At 47.6% G+C, this 23,272-nt stretch overlaps 1 long non-coding RNA gene across 20 annotated transcripts in view; it reads left to right on the top strand.

Annotated features, from left to right (window-relative positions):
• The window catches only part of LOC110405871, a 162,510-nt gene continuing 139,428 nt past the window's right edge, over nucleotides 191-23,272 (top strand). For 4 of the 20 annotated variants that reach the window (XR_002443139.1, XR_002443133.1, XR_002443137.1 and 1 more), the window contains exon 1: nucleotides 200-1,564. This is a non-coding gene — a long non-coding RNA (uncharacterized LOC110405871). Of the gene's footprint in view, nucleotides 1,565-23,272 lie in introns of all 20 variants that reach the window. The other 16 variants (XR_002443159.1, XR_002443155.1, XR_002443151.1 and 13 more) reach the window with 9 other exon arrangements.

Below are 23,272 nucleotides of genomic sequence, written 5' to 3'. Positions count from 1 at the left end.
CTTCATTCTACTGCAGCTCCAACTGGAGCAAGGAGAGGGCGTCTGTTCCACAAAGGTTTGCAAAATAAAATTAAGAAAAAAAAAAGAAGAAGAAGAAGAAGAAGAATATAATAATCAAGCGGCGGCGGAGAGGGGAATCTGCAGTCGCGTTGCAAAGTGTTGCACGGGCTGCGTGCCGGGCTGGGAGCGGCGATTCTGCTCCGTCATTGCCTGGGCTGCAGGGCGGGTGGGCACGGTTCCCCTGGCGCGCGGCCCCTGGCCGTAGCAAGGTCAGGACGCGAAGCCGTGCGCTGCTTCCTGCGGACGAGCAGTCTTCATTGTTTAATCCCAGATCCCGTGGGTTGTGATAATCCCGGGGTAATCTGCGCTCTGCCGGCGGATGGTGCTGCTGGCGGCCCCCGGGCAGCGCCCAGCGGGTGGTGGCAGCGGGCGCTGGAGGAGGGGACGGGTCCCAGCGGCGGTGCTGGAGCGATCGGGTTTGCTCGGGGGCTGCTCCTACGAGCACGAGGACGAGGCTCCTACGTTCGGAGTCCTTAGCGAGGCTCAATAATCATTAAGCGGGGCTACAGCAGGAAAGATAAGAGCACGTGCTCTGCCCACCGCCACCACCTTTGCAGAGAATCCTCTCAAAGCTGATGGGGATGGCCCGTTTTTCTCAGGATTAACAAAAATTAAAATATTGCCTTCCCCCCTTCAGAAGTATGTTTTACCCCAGGATCCATGCAGCACCGTTCCCTCATTGGGAGCATCTGCAGAGCCCGCTGCGCTGCCCTGGAGCACGTCCGTGTGCTGACAGCATCACTGTGCTCTGCACGAGGGAACTCACAGCTTCTCTAGGGGCAAAAGAAAGACCAAGAAACCAAAGTCTGACAGGCCATCATCCTATGGACCTCGTGAGGAGCAAGACCTACTTGCTGTCTTGGGAGGCATTTTGGCACTGAGGTTCAGACACAGCACTTTGATTCCCATTGTGTCACCCTGGAGCCCTTCAGTACAGGTGTAGTTGATGACAGCAGAAATTCTTGTTGTGGAACCAGAAGCAACGTTTCCATTTTCTGTGTTTTTACCAAGGTAAGCTCAGCTAAAGGGGAGCTGTGAGGACCATCACGCACTGTCCTCGTGTGCTGTTGCCTTCCACTGCTGCTCCATAGCACGTTGGTATGGTTGGCAGAGTAGAGTATGGGCCATGAGTTAACTGCCTTTCCATGCAGCAAGCTGAAACACAACTTTTTTTAACCTAGTTTAGGAAGTTAGCATTTTAGCTCCACGAGGAAAAACACACTGCTTTGTTTTAACTGAGGAACCCACCTCTACTGGCAGGAGTGTGATATGTGAGGGGGGTTCAGCAGGAATTACACAGAGAAGAGCATTTGGTTGCAGTTTTCTGCCTACCACTGGCTGTAGCCTTTCTCTTGCTCAGCTTGTGCTGTCCATGGGGCCACCAGCTGGGCTGCATTATCCATCGAGCCCAGGGAGACAAAAGCAGGCAGCTGGGAGCTGGCACCTGTGTCCTGAGGAGAGGCTGCGATGGAGGAGAGCAGGCAGAGACAGTGCTCCAGGAGAGGTGAGTGCAAGCAGTGGTTCCACTGTGTTCCTTTTACTATGGTTTTTCTCAGAGTTTCTGATCAAGGTGCTTGTAACTCCTTGTGGGTCTCTGTGAGGTTGGAGAGTGCAGTGCATGATTTGCTTTGGCATGGCACTGTAGGGCTTGCAGGGTACGGGTTGTGCCTGCTGGGGTTCTTGTCTGCCCCTCTGGCCTGAGGGGAGGTGGCCTTAGCAGGCACCAGGGAGGTGAGAAAAGGCTGAAAGGTGTGAAGTTAAAGCTGCTTGAGTACATGTGATATTTTGCAGGAACAAAATGCTGCATTAGGCGTCTCATAACTGCATGTTCAAGAGTTATGTAATCGAAGTGAGATCAGCTTTGATGTATAATACAGAAAAGTAAATGTTACTAATTATGTGGCTTTCAAAAGGTGAAATGAAGGAGCGGTATCATGAGCAGGCAGCTGATTCCTTGAAATTGCTTGTTGCTGTTGTTCTCATCAGAATGACCTTTTGTGGATAGTGTTATTAGTTATGAAACTGAGTATGGTTTTATCTAAATTTTATCTATTTATCTACTTCTGGACTGAATCCCACTCTGGGCTTCTTGTTCCTTTTGTTCCTTTCAAGCAGTACAGATCTGTGTGGGGCTAGGAGGCTGCTTGGTGGATGCACTGATTCTCTCTACAACTGGTTGTTGTGGATGGGTTTTTCCAGGACCAAAGTTCCCTGGAGATCTGCATAAAGGAGAGCTTCTTAATTCTTTACACTTCTTTCCATTTCTTTGGTGGCTTTCAGAAGAACTAAATCTCTTTTGTAAGATGTATGCTTTTTTGAGTGACTCTTTTTATGGTGTAGACAACACCCATATGCTCATCAAGTCAAGGTGTTGAAATGCCAAGCAGCACCAGCTGGAGAATCTCCTCTGAGGATCTGCAATAGAGTTATGACTCCGTTCACCTGGAGCTAATTGCTTTGAGAGGAGTTGTTCACCTCTGGTCCTGGCTTCCAGAAAGTGTTGGGAAATAGTGCACACTGGTTAAGTTAAGCGGCCTCCTGGAGTTCTGTGTTCCCGTTGTCAGTCTGTGGGTGTTTTTTTCCTTACATTTTTCTCAGTATCTTTCAAGGTTTGGCCTTTCCCAGCAGGGATGAGCAGATGCTGTTACCAGGATCAAATTTTACTTTGGTCTTCTTAGTCAATGCAGTAAGACAAACTTGAAAGGAAAAAACATCAGATAATCTTTGTTTCTTGGTTTTGGTATCTACTAATGCTTCATTCCACAGGTGACCCCATCAATGGGTAAAGATGCATGGGTGTCTAAGGCAGACACTAGCAGAGGGTGAACTTGTGGCATTGCTTTAGAGTAAAGGGCATTGTGTAATTCCCACTGCTGTATTTCCTGAGCCTTCTACCCTCTATCCTGAAGGCTGCTAATGATCAGCATCAGTATATTTCACATCTCCTCTGTGCCTCAGCTGTGCTGGTTGGTAATGCAAGGGAGCAAAAGCAGCATGCATCCAGCTTCCTCTCTCCATTGTGGGTTCCATCCTTAGCACATCTCAGTGCAATGGTAGCCTCCTTGCTTTCTTATTGACTTCTCATGAGTAAGTGCAAGAATAAAGTCCCGGTCTTGTTCTAGAGTCATCAGAACTCTGGTGTGAGCAAAGAAACTCTTCTTATTTCCGTAACTAGGATTTTGGGAGGGCAGAGCAAGTGGTGATTTTGTGTTTGTGTTCCTTTTGGAGGTCCTGCAAGGCTGGTGAGCAGCCTGGAGCTTGGGCCAGGCTGGGGACCTGAATATCTGCTGGGCTGGGAGGGCTGAGGTGACCTGTGACCAAGAAGCCACAGGCTGTATGTGCATGGAGACAAAGGGTGAGGCCTGAGTGAAGGCAGGAGCTGGGCTGCGGGACAGTCCAGCTGGGAGTTTGGGCAGCAGTTACAAGAGAGAGAGCAAGCAGGGCTAAGGCAGGGCCGGAGAGGTTGAAGAAACAGGGCCAAGGGCTGCTGGGGCTGGGGCAGCCTGCCAGGACCATCCCATTGCTTGCTCTGAGCAGTGTGTGACCAAGAGAGCTTTGATGCTGGAGCCCCAGCAAGGAATGGTTGGACTTCAGCCCTATCTCTGTGCCTTGGCACCTTCACTTCCAGCATAAACACAGCGTTTGATTGCTAGTTACCTCCCCTGCCTTCAAGTGTTTGCCTTCCCAACTTGGAGTTGGTGGGGAAACCACCAGTTCTGGTAACTGTTTGGTAAATGTGAACTGGTGTTGAACCTTGTCTTCACATCAGCCTTTACCCATAGAGCTGACTGATGTGGAGCCACAGGGCCTTTCTGACACCGCCTGGTGGGGATGGTTTCGGAAGTTGCTTGCTTACTGTTTTACTTCCTGAGGTCCCAGGCTCAGTAACAAAAATGTAAATATTTCTCCTTATCTAAACCATATGCCTTCAGATGGAGTTCTGTATGTGGCCAACAGCTTTTCATTTCTGCTATGCTGGACCAGTGTTACTCCTATAAGAGCTAACGCTATGTTAACAAGGAAATAACTTCTCAATGTCACAGTATTCAATTAAGAAGTTGCATGCAGCTCATTTTAATAATTTCAGTAAAATTGAGTTCCTTGCCATAACTTTTCTTTTTTTGACTGTTGAATTAAAATGCCCTTCCTTCACTTCCAAGGAAGTATCTGAATGTGTTGGAAGTGTGACATTAAACCACTACAACCACAAGGCAGGATTGCTTTGGATCTAGCATGCTTTTTCTGATGTTTCAAATTAGCACTTAAAGGCAGAACATGCAAAAATGTGTTGCTTTTATTTAACAATACAATCAAGAATTCAGGAGCGGTAGTCATATCCTGGCATTTCTTCATTGTTTTGTGCCTGAATTAATGGCTTTTCTGCTGGGGCAGATCTGTGCCAAGGTTAATTTTCCCCTGCTTTGCCTACTCACCTCACTGAGCAGCGACAATGGTCAGTGTTTGCGATAAAGCATTCAGGTAAATAAATGAAGCGTGGTTTGGGGTGAGTAAACAGACCAGCTATTATTTTCTGTTATAACCACTTAGGCCTTCTGATGTAAAACCTGAGTGCAGCAGGACAGGCCGCGAGGCAGGCCTGGCTGCGCGGCTTCTGTTGATGCGGTTTTGTTGTTCCATTGAATGGGAAAATGGGGTTTCCTGCATATACTGACCTCCCATGCTGTGAAAATCACCTGTACTGCTGAGAGCTACGCCTGCCCTGCCTCCAGAGCAGAGCCAAGCCCGTCAGCACCGTTTCAGTCGGCTTCTTTTTGGTGTGTGAAAGATCAGCAGTACTTGTTTAAAGCGGTGTGATCATGTGTTGAAACAACCTTGTAGGTCCATGTCTTACTCGGATTGCCTTCCAGCCCAGGAATTTGTGAGTTAGATGATACTCTTGGTCCAGATCTTGACCCAGTCTCTTCCCTAACCCAGAGGCGATACGGCCAGTCCTTCCTTCCCTTGTGGCTTTGCTAAGGCTGACTGGAAATGCACTGAGCTTGAGCTCAGTAGCGCTGAAAGGAGGTTTCCCCTGTTCCTGGCAGAGCTGTGAGTGCCGGGCAGAGTGCAGCCTGTCCTGGAAATGCACCGCTAGCCTCAACTGATTGCAGAAAGCCTGAACTTCCAGCATCAGCTTGGGGTGTCTCCATCATGTAGGCTGGGATTGAAATGTTCTGGGTGATCCTAGGAGTTGCTTGAGGAACCTGCTGAAAACAAAGAACTCATTCTGTTGGCACCATGAAGCAGAAGGCTTTTCCCTGCCCCTTTGTTACTCCTCAGCTGTTGTGGATCAGGAGTTAGCTCCTCAGCTGGTATCAGCTGGCCATGGCTTCAATGAAATGGCATCTCACTGTATCAGCTGAGGATCTGCTCCACAATGCTCAATTCTTCTGCTGGCCGGAACAGAGGGCTGCCTGGCAGTGCGGGAACAAAACCTGGCGTTGTTGATGCTGGAGCAATGGGGTTGGCCTGTGGTAGCATTGCATTTGCTCCAGTCATGCAGGCGGAGCAGTAATCTTCTGTATAGCTCCAGCAACTCCTTCAAGTCTGTCCTCCAGTAGAAGGATGACACAGAAAATTGTGTTCTTATCTAAAAATTATTTAACTCAAAACAAATGCAAGACATGAGGCCATGCACTATTTCAGTTACTGTAATTTCATCTTCGTATAATTGATTCCCTTAAAAAGATTATCGCTAAATATTTGGTATTCCTCATGGACCTCCTGTGCTCAGGTAGCAGTACGTGAATCTTTTAAAAAGCAAGCCGTATTTTAGACCTGAATTAGACAATCATCTTGCAGATTCATTCAAATTGAGGGAGCTATGTCAGTTATGTCTGGAGAAGATGTGTCCTGGTGCTAAGAACAAGGCAGTGCACATCCTCGGGGGAAGCTTCTGTGCACTGGGGCATGCGGTCGCACAGCCACACTTCAGTGTGTACCAATACATGAATGGATGCACACATGAGGAGTTCAATTGTATACTGGAGAAACTCTTCTGGGAATTTTTTTTTGTTGTCGCTGTCTAATTTGGATTTCTATGGATGTTTTGAGTTCTTACCTTGAGGTTTTTTCCTCTTGGCTGGTTATACTTTCAATCAGATCATTTAAAAAAAAAAAAAACTGAGGAAGTCAGAGTAAACCACAAAGACATTTTGAGCATGCCACAGCCTGAAATAGAAATTAAAATACTAATAGGAAAATCTCTCGGGAGGGCTCTGCAGCCATGTGGTGTAATGTGGGCTGTGAGTTCCTCTGCCCTGGGGGACACCAGGGCTCCTTGTGGCTCTGTGATGCTGGGAAGTCACTTCGCTTCTGTTCCCTTGCTTGGTGGGAGGGATACCTGAGATCGTTGTGTGATGTGTTGATGAAAGGCAGTACAGGACAGAGATGCTGATAATTTCTGTCTTTTCTTTAGAGTGTAATTCATGCTCTTGACTTGAACCTCTCAAACTCAAACCCTTAAGAATATTTCTGTAGAGGGGAAACCTGAAACACTGGGGCTCTGCGTGAGTCCTGGATCAAGGGATCTCTTACACTCAGTAGTGCCCTCAGGGCGATGAGATTGCTCCTGTAGGTAAGAGCTGTGCATTGTGACTGGGAGTACAAAGCACAACAAGCCAGGGGCTTGTAAGAGCCCTCTGCTCCCCAGCCCTGTCTGCTGTCCTGCCCTCCTGTGTTTCTCTTGCTTGCTATCCCTACAGAAGTGCTTTCCTGAATGCTGATCAGAATAATCACAGCTTTGCTTCTGATTACTTGATATGGAAGCTGCTGAGAACTTTGGCTGTGGAGAATTCCTGTACAGTAATTACCACATAAGGAATCCCCATTTCCCAACAGATGATGACACTTTGTTCTCTAATCAAGCCTTGCCACAAAGCTCATGGCAAGTGCAGAGAAAAGTGTGAGCAAGGCAGGTGCTTGGCAGGGCCTCAGTTCCCAGCAGCCCTCCTTTTCCTTCCCACCTGTTGCACTTAGCTCAGTAGGTGCTGCTGAAAAAGCTTTTGTTGCTGCTTAGTAATGTGCACCTTCTGTGCTCCAGTCACTAACAAACAGGTACATCCCAACTTGAAGCTGACCCCAAGCTCCTCTTTCCTAGGGAATTTTGGCCCTCCTGGCCTGCTCCTGTTGGTGCTGTTGTCACTGTGCTGAGCATGGCTCCCAGCAGCCTGCACCGTTCTGCTGCACTCCCCATACCTCAACCCAGAGCTCTGGTTCTGCTCTGGTTCCTCTCCCCTTCCTGGTGGCAGGATGGGTTTTCCTGGAACTTCTCTGGTGATGGAGATTTCCACTCTTTGATACAAAGAGTGTCTGTTTCCCTAAGGGATTTATCACGCATTATCACTGTCTGGGTTGTTTTTCTACTGATATATTGCAATAATAAACTGTAGTGTTTGAAGGGGATTGTTTTTTTGCTGCTGGAGGTGGGAGGATGCGTGTGGCCACTGTTGTAGAAGCAGCTGTGCTGTTACAGGGCAGGGATGATGTATGGGTGCAGGAGTGCATTGGGGTGCTGGAGCAGGATGCGTTTCTGTTCTTGTTTCTTGTCAGGCCTTGGGCTTCTCCTACGGATGGATTCAAACACTTGACTCAATTTAAGTGTCCGAGCTGGAAGCGTAATTGCCACATCCCTTGTAAATCAGGATCTGATTGCATTTGGGATTGTCATTGGTCTCTCTCAACTGAGACTTCCACCCATAGGCTGCAGTAGCATGTCTGGACTGATCCACTCCTTGCAGAGTGGGGAAGCTCTGGAGCAGGGCCTGTCCTTTATTCAGTGTTTGTGCAGTGCCTGCAGCAAGAGAGCGGTGTCCTCCGCTGGAGTGGTGAGGAGGATGGGGATGATCTGTGTGCGTAGCCCTGGTGGGGAAGGCAGCTGCTCCTTACCTGCTCTGTCGGAGGGCAAACACTGTGGGCAGTTGCTAGGAAATGAGTTGAGGTTACAACTCCTGGGTGGGCTGTGCTGGGATGTTGGACATGCACAGGGTGAGGGGCTTTGGGTGCAGGCGTCTTCCTTCTCTGGTTCTTTGAAGTTTGAAGGTAACTTCTTAAAACTAAAGGAACAAATGAAGGGTTCCCATGGAAACTTCAAAACCAAAGCAGTGCATGTTAGTGTGCTTTGTTCTGTTGTTCTTCGCTTCTGTCAGAAGTCGTAGTATAAATGGACCTAACAGTGCTTGGTGACCTCTGCCCAAAACAGACAGCATCTTGTTGTTGTTGTTGTCAGTGGTGGTCAGTTCTTTTTCCCCCCTGAAGTCCTTTTCGGTGGAGTAGTCTGGTTCTGGCTGAAACCCTGAGATGGGGTCATGGTGACAAGATAGAGTGCACTGAGTAACAAGGCTCAGTCAATTATTGACTAGCCCATCTCAGCACCTCTGTTTTCTTTGCTGACGGAACACCACGACCTTTGTATGGGGAGCTGAGCCTGCAGGAGCCCGGTGCTGACCATTCTGGATGTCACTGTGAAGTGAACGTTTCTTGTTATTGAAGTGAATTGAATTCTCCCCTTGCAAAGCGTTTCCCATTATCTTTTAGATCAATGTTCTGCACATGGCTGTCTGCTCTGATTTCTGTCCCTTCTTGTAGGAAAACATGCAGAACAAGCCAGTGAGAAGCTGCTCACTTGTAGAAAATTTCAGGAGCTGAAGGGAAGTTAGAGCAGTGCCAGGTGTGGTCCAGACCACTTAGACATAACTGCCCTACATACAAATACGGACACTGTATTCAAACGCTGTCATGCAGTGACTCATCTTTATATGAATGTTTCTTCAGATGACACATCTGCTCAGTCTATGGGAGCTTGAAATCGAAGGGTGCATGGGGGCTTCCCGTAACTGTGTGAACACAGAGCACTGCCACCACTTGCTGTGTGAAGGAATTCTTCCCCATTCCCTTTCTGGCTGTCTTCAAATACAGGCTGTGCTCACCTGGTGGGTTAGTTGGGGCATGAGGGCTGCACTGCTCTGTGCCTCTTCCATCAGCGCTGCTCCTTTGGGCACTGGTGCAGCCAGAGGACTCTTGAGAAAGAGGGAAATGATCAGGATACCTGAAGGGGCGGTGCTGTGTCCACGGTGCTGCCTGCCTTGATGGGATGGAGAACTGGAGTGGCTGGATCCTACGCTGGAGGTGGCAGAGCAGCAGCTGTCCTCAGCTGCTTGCTGAAGTCAATGGGAGCTCCATCGCTGAGCTTCAGCTTGTCAGTTTGATATCAGATGACTGAACATGTTGAATTGAGAGGCTGGTGGAGCTCTTGTTGCAATGCCTGGGGTTAGCAATGGGGATAGAGGGCTGCTTAGCCCAACACTGCAAGTTCTTTGATAGTACTGGAGACCTTTGTAGAGTATAAGGCCATGAAGGACTACAGTGAAAGTCCAGCCTACAAATGGAAATGATGAAAGTAAATTGAGGACGATAGGTGGTAAACTGAGAACTGAACATTTGTGTTTAGCTGATACAGAGTAATGCAGTGAGGCTCCTGCTACCTGGTGGCTTCTGGGTCCACAGATAGCAAGCAAAATTAAAAAAAGCAAAACTCTATGAAGAAAAGTAGTAGCAAATGCAGAAATGCTTCAAAGACAGTGCATTGAAACTGGTAATGTTAATTTTTTCTAGAAAATAATGACTTTGGAAGGAAACATTAAAAGGATCAACATCAAAGAAAGAACAGAAGGAAATAAGGACAAATAAAGAATGAAATTATGAAGCAAAAAAACACGATGCCTTATACAGAAGGACTGAAAAATGAAGGATGATAAGAAATAAAACAAGGGACTAACAGTGAGATGCAGCTTTGAGTGTCATTAGCAGAGGTGCCATCAGTCCACTGCAAACACTTGCATCATACTTCCTATTTTTGTCTTTCATTTAATTGTGCTTTACCCTAGAAAAGGGAATTACAGGTTCCGTTTGATAATTACAGATAGGCTGTGCCTTCTGCCTCCAGTCTGCAGGGCAGCAATGCTGTGGGTAGTGGAGAACTGTTCTTTTTGCTGCACGCCATCAGCCACGGCAGGAGTGGACTGGGGGTCACAGATGGCAAAGGGCAGAGAATTGCCATGTGCTGGGTGTGGGTAGGACCTGGCTGTGTGATGGTGGGACGAAGGCTCAGTGAGGCCTGGGAGGAGGCTGCCTTCCCTGGGGAGCCCTGGAGATCTGTAAAGCATGACTGGTCCTGCCTTGCCACCTACAGAGGTGCGGAAGAATGTATGAACTACTGCTGCCAATGAAGTCATAGGGTTATTTTGTGCACCAGGGTAGATGCTGTTTCCCCAGTATCTTGGCACATACTCGATACTTGAGAACTTGGTGTGGAGACCAGCATATAAACGAAGGCTGTAAGGTCCTGCTGTGCAGCTCCTGCAAGCCTGCTCCCCCTGCACTGCTGCTCAGGGCACAGAGGCTGCAGCCTTGGGTGAGGAGCAGAGTGTGCTGCACACGTGCAGTGCATGACAGATGCTGAAGCATGCTCCAGGGTGAATGCATCACAGAGGCAGTGCAAAAGTCAGAGCTTCACTGTGCCATTCCCCACCTGTTTTTGTGTTACAAACCCATGGCAAAATGGCCTCTTCACTCCATGTGATGTCATGAGTCTGGACAGACCCAAATTGTTTCAGGTGTGAAGGACTTGAGAGAACTCGACTGAAAATATCTGCCCTCCCTGGTGCAATGTTCTTGGCTTATTCTCAGGAGGGAGACGTTGGCATTGCTGCAAAGTGCTTCAGGAGGAATAGGGATGCTGCAGGGCAGTGCAGTACAAATCTCTGGGACAGACAGAAGTGCTGGCAGCTTGCATGCCCCGGTAACCTCTCTTCTTCCATCAAATTTATAGAGGCTGTGTTCCGATGCAGCAGCACTTTCTCATCTGCTTCTTCATTGCAGTGGCAGCAGGGAGATGGGTCGAGGCTGCAGACGTGCTCGTGTTGCACCCTGCAGTAAGTGCCACTGGAGTAATTGAGCTCCTTGCTGACTGGCAGCCAGAGCGGCTGAGAAACAGAAAGGAGCAAGGAGGGGATAAAGGAACAGAGGCTTAAAAAGATGAGAGGCGCAGCAGTGGTGATCACCTCTGGAGTCGTTTAATGGAAAGATCTGGAAAATGACTTTCTCTTTTCCTTTGCTCTCCAGCCCTGGTGTTCAAAGGGCAGCAGCTCTGAGCGCTGCCAGCTGGATCCTCAGCAAGCGCTGCGCTTTTGGCTGGGGCAGGCTGCTGCCAGCACGGGAGAACTTGCTCTGGGTGCTCAACGTGCACGTTTGCATTCTTGAAACCTAAGCCGTACTCTTATTTAGTCTTTGAGTCAATTAAAAAAAACCGTGTGCTTTGCAGTTGTGAAGAAAAGCGGCAGAAACAGCTTTCTTGGCACAAACATCTACAAACTGTATTTCTACAAAAAACTCCTGTGGAAGTTTAACCTCTGAAGGACACTCACGTTAAATTAAACTGTATGTCTGGTAGCACAATGGTATTTTCAGCCTGGCAAGCCTGATGGTCACAGGGCAATAACACAGCACAGAATAAAGGGCACACCTGCATCCAGAAAAACGACGGGCTCTTGCCAGAGTCCACGTTAACCCTGCCACCTCTGTGTGACTATGGCCATGTCACTTAATTTTGCTGGGGGGGAAATCACTACCGTATGTAGCCTGCATACAAAGGCTGGGGGAGTAAGTTGCAGCCGGAGACAACACCTTTGTCCTTAAAGGGGGAAAAATGTGGAGCAACGTTCATCTGAAATGCTGCTTTCTGCTTTGCCTGGTGGGTGAGCAGGCACGTGGAGTGTTTGCTGCTGGGGTGGGAGGGACCTGGTAGGCAGGGCATGGGAATAGGTGCAAAAAGTGCTCAGGTTCCCTTACTGGGGTGGTGTGGGAGCCGTGGGCAGAACCTCCACCTTGGCTGCGTGCAAGCTGGTTTGAATTCATGTCAACAAAGGGACATCCATGCGCTGGGGTACTGTGCTGGAAGGCGTCTGAGTTCCTGCACATCTCTGCAGGAGTTGAGCAGGGCTCTGCCTGGGCTGGAGCTGACAAGTTCTGCAGAACCATCCCGTCTCGTGCAGCTTCCTGCTGATCTGGGCATCTCTGCGTCACGCTTCTCTGCCCTGCAGAGCTCTGCCCACTGATTGCCATGGGCTGGGACTTGCATGTGGTGGGGCTGGCCTGGGCAGCCAGATGTGCGATGCTGATAGTAACAGGAGTTGCCGTACAAGCGAAGCTCCATCTGGGTTGCTTGCGTAAGCTATGGGGCATCAGCCCTGCCTTCTTGCTGGATAGGTTATGTAACCACATCAGAAATCAAATGCGTAACTTGAATTTCACCTCCTGAACATCTGGCCATTCATGTTTTAGGCTGGCTGATTTCACAAGGATCTTGGTTAGAAATTGCTCTCTGTGCACGCATGGCATGGGAAGCAATTCTGGAAGGTTGCCAAGAGAATGACCTGGAAATTCACTTTCAAATTCGAATGGCTGTCATGTTGCCTCAGCTCTGAGTCTTGGTGAGAGCGGTGCTGCATTGACCTCCCAAGCCCTTGGTCAGATTCCCTTTGCTCTCCCCACTGCTTTGCCACCTTGCAACCAGCAGCGAGGAGAGCACTGGGGCCCTGTGGGGAGGCAGGATGTGACCCAAGGGCAGTGGGGGCTGTGGAAGGAGTCTGTGCTGCATTGCGTGGAGCTGGTGTAAGGCTGTTGGCAGGGTGCTTGGCTGTACCCTCCCAGCGTTTTAATTTCCTCCCTTCCCTGGGCTCAGATGGTCTGACCCTACTGTCCTCTGGGTGTGGACTGATCCTCTTCTGTTCTTCACCAGGAAAACAAAACCCAGGACAAGTTTTGCTGGAGAACTGTCAGGGGAGTGATGGCAGCTTTTAACTTGTTCGGCTTGCTGGCTAAGCTCCACGTTGGCAGGTATTTTGGCAGCTCATTTCTGCTGGAGGCTTTTCTCAGTGCATGTTCTTTCGAGCTTTGCTTGAGATATTAGGTACGTCCCAGCCCCTGTCCCTCCTGCAGCCTTAGATCCCCCCCCCTGCTCAAGAGAATGAAGTCAAAGGATTGTGTGTCACAGCAGCAACATGTAACATAAAGGTTTAATAGCTGTGTTCTTAATGGTTTTAATCCAGAGAATTTGAGGGAGTCAGGCAGTCTGTTCCTTCAAGACCCCACCCAGCACTTTCAGCTGCACTTCTTATTCTCATGGCAGATGGATGCAATGCATGCACCCCTGCGTGTAAGGCAGCTCTGTGTTGTGCTCAGCCCATGTATTCCACGCAGGAACCTGGCTGGCAGCCAGATCAGTAAATGACTCTGAGTTTTCATGGGAATCATGGAACACAACAGATGTACTGTATACTGGAAAGAGTTAAAAATAACTGTTTGCCATCTCTGTGCTTGCCTTAAACAAAATACCCAACATACAGAGGGGAGGTTGTTTGGCGTATGGAGATGTTAACGTTGGTAATTGCCTCTGCTGTTTCTGAGAGCTTGCCAGGTTTGTGCAGGGAGCCTTGATGTTAATGACAAGTTTTGCAGGCAGATTTTTTGCAAACATTTCATAAGCACTCTCTGCTGTGAGCTGTGAAAATCAACTTGTGTTGCAGCAACTCTTGAGAAGTGGTACATCAGTTCCCAGCCCTGTCCTACCTCGAAGGTGGGAGCTTTGGTATTTGCTTTGCAGCTGGGGTAAAGAAATCAGGGTCACACAGCAAACTTCTTCTCTATGGCTGGTACCAATTGGTTCTCATTACAAACCCTAGCAGCTCGCTCAGCACGACACGGGGGATTGGCTGCATCTGGCAAAACTGGATCAGTTCCAGCGTGCTGCATAACTCCCGGCTGGCTGCGATCCCTGGGAGAAGAGGGCTTGTCTTTAAGAGTTAATTTGAGCGCTCTCCCCGTGCATGTGTACGTCTCGCGGCGTGGCTGGCTTCACTGCAGCTGTCAGATGATGGGGGGCCTTTCTGTACATCGTTTTGACAGTACACATTTGTGTGCTGGTGTAATAAAAACACTTTCTTCCTTTATTCGTGTTCTGTTGTGGCGGAGCTTCATCTCCTCTTCACACTTCTGCTCGAGCACGCAACACTTCTGAGCAGTCTGTGTGAGAACGCTCCGTGTTAAGGCCCAGTTTACCTGGAAGCTGTTTGTGTGTTGAAGAGAAATATTGCTATTTCTGTAAGCTTCCATTCAGTGTGTTATTTTGGATATGTTACTCTTTAATTCTTTTAAAAAAAACCTTATTTTCTTAGAACACTTAAAAAAAAAAAAAGGCCGTCGAAGTGCCATGAGAGTTTAGTGATGAGTTATGCTGGAGAAACCAGTGTTAATCTTTCATCTTTTGTCCGGTGTCCTTGCCAAACTTCTAATTTAGCAGTGCACAGTAGTGCACCAAAGTGAGTCATGAATTCTTCAGTGTAATTACCACGCAGTGCAAACCCGAGGCTGTAGAAGTCTGAACCTCTTCCTGTCTGTCGTTCTTCCCCTCCTACTTGCTTCTCGAATACGATGTGCTTTGCAGGAAGGCTGTGCTTAGCATCGCAGCTTCGACTATGTTTGGAGCAGATGCAATTAAAAACCAAATTCTGATTTATTGAGTGAAGTTCCTGTTCATCAGACAGTCACAAAAGGGAGAAATGCCTTTTTTTGTGCAGCTGGAGTTGTATTTTTAGGGAGCAGACCCTGGCAGAGACAGCCACGGCGGGGTTGCCTTGATGTGAGATGTGTAAATGCTGGGAGACCCTCTTGTTGATGCTTTAAAATGAGTTTTTCCTTGAAATTGATTTTTATATCCTCCTGTTTGTCTTGCCCATGTGTTTTGGAAAGCAACCCTTGCACATCAGGTAGCTGCTAGAGGCAATTGGGAAGGCCGTGCATTCGCTCAGGATGTGACCCCATGAAGAACTCGCTGCAGAGGGGTCCCAGTGACTGCGTGCATCAGTACATTGTGAGGGGGTAACTGCAGCATGGGACTCCAATTCCCATGCCTTTGGGTGGGTGTATGGGGTGTCACTAACTTTCACTTGCTTTGGAAGTGTAAGTGCTCAAATCACTTGTAAAAAGTAAGTACAAAGACAAAACTCTTAACAAACTTGCTAAGAAATGAACTTTCAGGAGGAGGTAGGGTATCAAGGGCCATGTTCTGTGGGTCTAGTAAAGGACCTACAAATACAGTAAACCTGTTCTTTGTGGTGTCTCTTTGCACTGTGGAAATGGTCGCATCGTTTGAGTGTGTTAGTGCTGACATCTTCCAAGTCACTGATCAGGATTGTTGCTTTCATCAAACCTTGAGTGGACGAGGACATAGAGGTTCAGCACAAGGGAAGCTGAGGCTGCTTCACGCAGTGCAAGAGGCTGAATCATGCTTCCAACCATGAGATGCCAATGTGTTGAGAATGTTAAATATTACCCATGTCTGAATTCTTTGTGCCTCCCTGTGTGTGAGCTGGGCCACTCGCGGCACAGTGTAACAAAGCTGATGTGCTGTGGGTGTGGGGTTTTGCTTCCTCCGGTTGCGGAGGGGGCACCTGATGTTCTGTGGTGCAGTGTTTTCATGGAAAAATGGCTTTCTGAGCTCCTGTCTATAATGGAGAAATGTGCCCTTCTGAAGAGACCTGTGATGTCAGCAGCTGTGGACAGAAGGTGACTGTTGAACTGTGACCATGGAGCAATAGAATGGCAGAAGATGCATAACAAACTCCCCTTGCAGTCCTGGAAACTTCCCCTCTTTTGCAACTAGTGTTTTGGTTGTGGATTCAGGGTGGTGGCTCAACCCTGTGCTTGTTTCACGCCTGGATGAAGGCAATAAAAGCAGAGGGCTTCCTCGTGAGAGCGGGGTCCCACTCTGCTGATGGAGATCTTACCCATCGCTTCTGTCTCTGCATTAACTGAGTTCTGGCAAATTCCCTGAAGTGTCATTTCTTTGCCTTTCATAACTGTTTATAGCAGTACGCTGTGGTGAGAAGTTCATTCTGCGCCCATGCTGCACGGGGTGCCTTGTTCTGTTCTTTTTTTTTCCTGGAATGGCTGTTTTCGGACTGCAGTGTTATCATCATAGGAGCTTATGCAGAGAGATGAGGTGAAGCTAATGGTTCCTTGTAAGCACACAGTTCCTCTGCCTGGAAGTTGAATGAACTAAATATTTCCCGAGTGCTGTTGTTCGGGTCATGGAGATGTTTGGCTTGTCCATGGGGTGATCTGCTGTCAGGGCAGCATCAGTAGGAGCTGTCATACCCACAGAGTCGTAGAACGTCCTGTGTTGGAAGGGACTGATGAGGATCATTGAGTCCAGCTCCTGTGCTCCAGATTAATTCTTGTGCTTTGAAACTGCGATGTACACGTGAGAACACTTTCCAGGAGGGTCTGCAGCCTCAGTGCGAGTGTGCATCAGGAGGAGATAGCAGTGAGTGAGACATGCTTGGCGTGGTGTGCAACACGGTTATGTGAGAAGCTAGAGTAATCATTGGAAGGGGGGAAATCAATGTCTCAATGAGAGCTATGTTGGATGGAAAGCGTAAAGGGGAACTGCTGATAAAGGGCTTATGAGAGATGAGGAAAAGTGGATCAAATCCATGAGGGTACTCCAGGCACCAGGACAGCACGAATAATCCCCGTCCTCCTCGCTGTAATTATAATAGCTGCCTCGGAGAGATGGGTTCAGTCTAAATGCTGCATTACTTTGATTCTGTCAATTAAAGTCTGATGTGATTAAATGGAACTCCTGCTCGGTGTACTCGACGCTGCAAGATATTGAGGAGACTGGCCCCAGTCCAACAAAGCACTTAAGCGATTCCATTAGCCTAAATGGCACTACCTGTATGCTTCATTTTAAGCATGCACTTAAGTGCTTTGCTGGGTTGGTGCCAGTGTGTGCAATGGGTGGCAAGATCGGGTTCATGGTGAGTGCTGAAATCTTGCTTTGGTTTTTGCACGCGTGAGATCTGTGTGGTTTCACTTATTGCCTCTTAGGCCAGCTCTTCAAGTTGGGATTTCGATAAAAATAAGTGGCGGCTCTGAATAAATCTCCCCAGAAAGTGCTCCTTGTGCAGAATTTCTACAATGCACGCTATCAAAACCTGTTCACATAGAGTAATGCCGAGCAGAGCCCTTCCAGTTAGCAACGCTAAAGCATCTGAGCTGATTGAGTACAGGGTCTGACACTGTAACCTGCGAGCAGCTGAGGAGTAATTGCAAGGGTCGAAGTTCCTGACTGAATGAAGGCTGCATGGCCAGGTGCTTAATGCTGTTCTTGGATCAAATTGAGCTATAGCCTACATACAATTGTGTCAAAAGTGTATCATAAAATATTATAATCATTTGGTTTATATACTCTTCAAAAACCCCGAAGGCGCTGTGGATTCAGAAACAAGCACATCCACAGAATCTGGAAAGGTGGAGGTCGTATAGGTGCCAGAGTCTGCTGAGAAATTTGGAAATGATTTACTCTAAATTAAAGACAATGGACTTGGAAAGGACCTCAGGAGGTCATTTAGTTCATCTGTCTCTTCACACCGCCAGCACCATACATTCCACGGTCTCCCTAAGCTATCCGGTTCTAGGCCATAAGTCTTTTACCAATAGAAAGTATTTCCTGATGTCCAAATTGAGTTTCCCTAGCTGTAATTTCATCTCATTATTTCTTGCCTAACCTACCATGCACATGAAGAATAGATTCTTCCCTCCCCTCTGCAGCATCCCATGGCAGCAGTCTCAAGGCAGTGTCGTGCTGCTATTTCTCAGCGTGAGTCTATTTTCCCTTCCTTCATTCTTGCAATTATTTATGCTCCTCTCATTTCCAGCCCTCTAGGAGTTGGCCCTCTGAAATACCCATGAGGGAATAAGAATGAGTTGGAGAGTGTTCTCAGCATTTAGACCACTGAGTCTGGGCAGAGGGAATCCTGCTGCGCTGCCTTGCCATGCATCAGGGTGCAGAGCTCCCCGTTCCTGTGCACGTGGCTCATCATTTGAGATGACCTTCTTCATTAAGGAAATACTTCATTTCTAAACTTTTTTCCTTAGCAGTGAGATGCAGGGGATAAAGCTGCCATCAGGTGCCCTGCTGCTGCAAGCTCAGTGTTTTCTCAGGGAATCCGCATCCTGACTGCGTATTCTCATCTTCCCTGTGACCACTGTTGTTCTTCACAGAGCCTCGGTTCTGTCGCTGGGTGCTGGGTTTGCTGGGAGGCAGGCAGCAGGCTAAGGCAAAGCAAGCAGTGCAGCTCTGCAAGCCTGGGCTGGAGAGCCCTGCAGGAGGGACGTGACAGTCAGGGGTAGGGAAAGCTGCTCCTGGAAGTCCTCTGCGCTGATTCAGCTCAAATCCAAGAACGCTTCCAGGCTGGGGATACTTCAGTGCCATTATTTGTTACTCTCAGGGCACCCCAGGAAACTCCTTGCAGCGCACGGCCCTGCAGTGTGGGTAGTGCTCCTGTGCAGCAGCTGACAGCCACGTGGCTGCAGAGCCGGGTATATTTACACCCCCGGTGCAGGTGTCACCACTCATCAATGGTCACACTGGGCAGTGTGGGGCGGGCAGAGGGCTGCTTTGCTGCTGCAGAGCGCGGCGTGTTAATAATCACAGCCGCCCAGCTCCCTGTTTAAGATGTAATCAAAGTAAGGCATTATCATTAAGGCGACTATTTCCTTCACCATTAGCGGTGAGAAACCTGGCAATGTCATCTTTTCCTTTGTTCTTCTTTCATTCTTGTGGTGGGAAATGAAATGAAAGCAGTCGGGGATTCCAGGAGCCTTTGTGTGCTGTATTTCTGTTGCTGCACAAAGTATCAAATAAGTATTTCTGGCACATAACTTCAGTTAAATTTTCCTGGAGGAAATCTTTCCTTTGGCTCTGAAGTGTTCCCATAAATGAGAATTAGGTTCTTCATTCACAGAGGTAATTTGGAAAACTTTTCCTTAAGCCTTGCTTGAAACATACACTTTCCCTTCTCAGACAGCCTGCTTCCTTTTTAACTTGCTTCCTTTATGGCAAATTTGTTTACTAGATCTTATGTAATTTATTTTAGATCCTTCTTAAGAGCGAAGGATTAGGAAATGATGGATAATAGCAATAGTTGGATCATGTTTAATATCTTCCATACTTTTCCACTACAGCAGGTTAAATAGCGACCAACCCTTACCTTATAAAGCCTCATTTAAACCTAATACTCAAAGGTAAACAGCACAGAAGTTGTTTAACGCTTTTGTTTGACATTGACTTACAGTGTTTTCTCAGCTGAGGAAAATGAGGAAAACTGCACTGAAGTGGTTGAATTCCATTATCTCTGATTCTGCTCTTTTTAAAAACGGCTCTCTTCACCGTTTGTCTAAATGACTCCCTTGAGTTTGTTAACCTTTGTAATCATACAGTTTAATTTTATCTTGCTCGAATCAATTTGTGTAGTAGACTTGAGGCAATTTCTTCATATTCTGAAGGGGAAATTCTGTTCCCCCCAAACCTGGAGCTCTCCACCTTGGGGGTCTAATGTGGTCTTCTGAAGCGCTTTGCCAACGCTGGTCTTAGGCTGATCTGCCCACAGTAACACCCAGGCTGGCAATTTTCATTGGGAGGTCTCAAATGACTTGGTAGAGGAATACTTTTAATTTTCAAAATGAAGTGAACTGAAGGGAGGTGAAAGAACTTGTACGGGGTAATACAGGGGATCCAGAAGTCCTCATTGTCACTGACGAGACCCTGTTCACTTCCATTTTCATTTGAGGTAAATGGGACTAGGTGGATGCAATGGGTATTTTCAAAACCAGGTATCAGGCATGCTCATGGCGGTAACCTCTCTCCGTATCACAGGGCAATGGTGAAATTCAGTTCCAAAACAAGTCCAAAGGATTCCCACCATCACTGCCTGGAGCCCTGCAACCCCTACAGCCAGGGTTAAGAATGCTTTCTGCTACGCCATGAGGGACGTGGATGTTGTTGCTAGAAAAATAAGTCACTCTGTCACTTATTTATTATAGTTAATTGCATATACACTGCCTTTTTAACAGATTCATTTCCAGCTGGGAAATATCTTAAACAGAAAGGAGGAGGAAATTATTCTGATAGGATTAACATTTCTGCTCACTTAGAGCAGGCAAGATGTTGTGACTCATTGCTTGCCCCCCTGCATTCAGCTCCTGATGTAGGGAAGAGCTCTCTACGGCCTGGGGCTCCCCTGTGCTCCCCCAGCCCTTCCCTGCAGGGCAGGAGAACCTCGTCCTCCTCCTTCCAGTGCTGCACCAGAGCAGGGGGAATTTGTCCAGACTCTTTTCCCCTCTCCAAAAACACATTGTTGCTTTGCCTCTGGAAACGGGCCAAAAGGAGGATGCTTTTTTCATTAATTACTACATAGGAAATCAGGTTCATCCTTGCAGTACTATCTTCCAGCTCTTAGGCTTGTCCTTCAGCCATACTTTGTCAACCAGACAAAGCTCATCACTTGTGTAAAGCCCTCACAAAGAATCCCCAATAAGAATAATACTTCTGTAATGAAATAACAAGTCTTGGCACTTCCTACAGGAGCAGCCAGACACTCAGCTGCCATCAGCTTCATTAAGAGGAGAAAACACTAGAAACAATTGTAGCACAAACAATTAATGAGAGAAGGGCTGGATCTCTGGCTGCAATAAATGCCTATGGTCTGCTCAGTTCATTCCCTGCAGGTAGGAGCCCTGTGAAGTGATTAGCAAAGAGAAATATTGTGGGCACAACAGAATGTGATAATTGTCCTGGTGAACTGGACGGAAATAGCTGTTCAGGTGGGGAAGTGGAAGAAGAGGTGCCTTCATTTGGATAGCCTGAGCTGTAGTCAGGTTTGGCAGGGCATCAGGTGCAAAGCCCAGTGGTCTCAGTGGGACAGTGTAGGGCTGGAGAGTACCGATAGGGCCCTTAGCAGCAGCAATGGATAACTCAATTTATCTGTGCAAGAAAATGAGTAAATAACAGCATTGTCCTAAGTGTTATGCCTAATGTTCCTTAAATGTTGATAATCTCGTATAGAATTTAGTGTGCTGGGCTCTTCCATCCCGGGAGTTCCTTCCAGGTGGGATAGTGGAAGCTGTCGGTGCTATGGGCGCGTGTTGGAGTGAGTGTGGGAGCTGCTGAACGATGCCTGCCTGCTGCCGAGCTGCTCTGTGTTAGCACGAGGCTGCAGAATTGCCATATTCATCACCAGTGAGCATTGTTTGAAAAGATCATTTAGTATCTGCCAGGGCTGCCGTAATATGTTTTTGGGCAAGGAGTTTTAAGCTGGGAGATGCGTGCGCTTGCGCTTCTCATTAATTGTAATTGTAATCTCACATAGTGCACTCCTCAGCCTGACATTTTTAAAGCGAGGGTAGGCTGGTTGATTCCTGGAATTAATTATAATTCAGATTTTGGAGTGTGAAACGGATAGAGAGCTTTCTATAAACCCCTTAGCCGCAGCTAGAATGCGGTCTGATTTATTATATGCTTGTACTCTGCTCTCCAGCACTGTGTCATGAAATGTTCAGGAATTTATTGAAGGGAAATGACTGCTTTTCACAAGCTTGGTGCAGGGAGAAGATGGAATTGGTGTTTTAATTATATTTTGATAAAGAAAAACAAAGCCATTCAGGCCTCTGCTCCTTGGCGGTAGAGCTAACACGGAGATTTTTCTGATGTCTCTAATTTAGAGAGAGCAAGAGCAACTTCTGTCTGCATGAGTTCTTCGAGAGTTTTTAGCGATTTAAAAGCTAACAATGCCTGGGGTATCTTTTATTTCCTTTCCCCTGCAGGAATGAATGACCAGACCCCAGCTCTTCAGCTGGAGTGGTCTTTCTGTGCTTCCCCTTTGGGTGCTGTGCTCGTTAATGCTCTTCTTTAAGCATCCTCAGGAGAACCGGGGGACGGGGCAGCAGAGATCTTCTCAATGTGGTGAAGACACCAAATAAAGACGTAGCTGCCAACAGCAGTAGCAGCAGGAGGTCTGCTGTCTTAATCTGAATTACCTTTAATGTGTAAGCACGAACTAACGTTGTCACACTTAGCGGTCGTTAATATTAATGAAGAAACCTTCTGACTGAGAGCTGTGACGCAGTGGTACCTGAACGCTGTGAAGTCAAGGAGGTGGAGGAGAAATGCAGTGAAATGCAGTTGGGGCTCCTGTATAATAGGGGTAAGATGTGTGACTTGGATCTGAGTAAATGTTTGTAGCAAGGCAATGGGTATTGGTGCCTCTCCACAGGGTATCAAGCTCAGTGGGAGCTGCAAGCAGGTCCTAGTGGAGGAACAATGGGGTTTTGTCATTAGGCTCTTCCCTGTCAGCTGGGGAGATAAAGAAGCCTTTCCCCTGCTTGATTTCTGCAGTAGATAAGATAAAGATCTTTATGAGATGAAACTTAAGTGCAGCCGGAACTTGGAAGAGCCATTTCCTAGGAGACAAACCTGAGCTGGCATCAGTTTGAAAAAGAAAAGAGTATATTGATTTATACTCTGTTCTATGAGAATTATGATTTAGGTAGTAAAAGCATATCCCAGTTGTTGGTTCCAGATGTGCTTTCTTTTGGAGACTGTGGGGCTGGGCAGAAGGAGGCATCACCTGCAGGTTGTAATTCTTTCCCTTGGATTTTGGAGGCTGGGGATGTTCAGTTGCTCCGAGATGGCCTTCATACCACATTAACGCGCATGGCAATCATTTGCAGAAGCTGCTGACCTCAGCAGGCTGCAAGGCTTGTGCCTTACACGGGTGAGCATTTCTTGGATTTCTGTTTCGTGGTGAGAGAAGGCCTTCTTGCAGCTCTGTCACTCCTCAGCATTACCCAGTCAGTGCAGTGGCAGCATCCTCAGTCTTCAGGCAAACTCCCAGTTGAGCACTGGGATGTCCTTTTCCTGGAGGGCTCCCTCTTCCAAGCAGTAACAGAGGAAGAGATCAGATTGACCTTTCTTCCTTGCAGACTTATTCCCGTTTCCTCCCCCCTAATTATCTGCATTGCTGGTCTTTGCGTATTATCTACCTCACTTCCCTCATGAATATAGATTCTAGGGACTGTGCTAACACGTTTTGCCTTCTGTTCAGAGATCCAGCTGGTGCATGTGCAATATTCTAACAGCACAAACAGGGCAGACTGTGTACTGAGTCCACATGATGAGCTCTGACTGAAGCCCTAGGGACAGATAACCCAGATACAGCCCTGCATTCCTCCAGTAACTCGGTGGTAATGTACCATTCATTATGCGAGTGCTGGAGCACCTCTGCTTTCTTTGATTAATGTTATGCAAAATATA

This window comes from Numida meleagris, chromosome 13 (genome assembly GCF_002078875.1).
Source record: "Numida meleagris isolate 19003 breed g44 Domestic line chromosome 13, NumMel1.0, whole genome shotgun sequence".
Taxonomy (NCBI): Eukaryota; Metazoa; Chordata; class Aves; order Galliformes; family Numididae; genus Numida; species Numida meleagris.
The sequence above is the reverse complement of the archived record's forward strand: the minus strand, read 5'-3'. Positions and strand labels throughout refer to the sequence as shown.